We start from the raw sequence: 257 nt of genomic DNA on the forward strand, positions 1-257 counted from the left end.
AGAGAGAGAGAGAGAGAGAGAGAGAAAGAGAGAGGGAGAGAGAGAGAGGGAGAGAGAGAGGGAGAGAAGGAGAGAGAGAGAAAGAGAGAGGGAGAGAGAGAGGGGGTGAGAGAGAGGGAGAGAGAGAGAAAGAGAGAGGGAGAGAGGAAGAGGGGGAGAGAGAGAGGGAGAGAGGGAGAGAGAGAGGGAGAGTGAGAGAGAGGGAGAGGGAGAGAGAGAAAGGGAGAGAGAGGGAGAGAGGGAGAGGGAGAGAGAGA

Source organism: Mastomys coucha, unplaced genomic scaffold, assembly GCF_008632895.1.
Source record: "Mastomys coucha isolate ucsf_1 unplaced genomic scaffold, UCSF_Mcou_1 pScaffold8, whole genome shotgun sequence".
Classification (NCBI taxonomy): domain Eukaryota; kingdom Metazoa; phylum Chordata; class Mammalia; order Rodentia; family Muridae; genus Mastomys; species Mastomys coucha.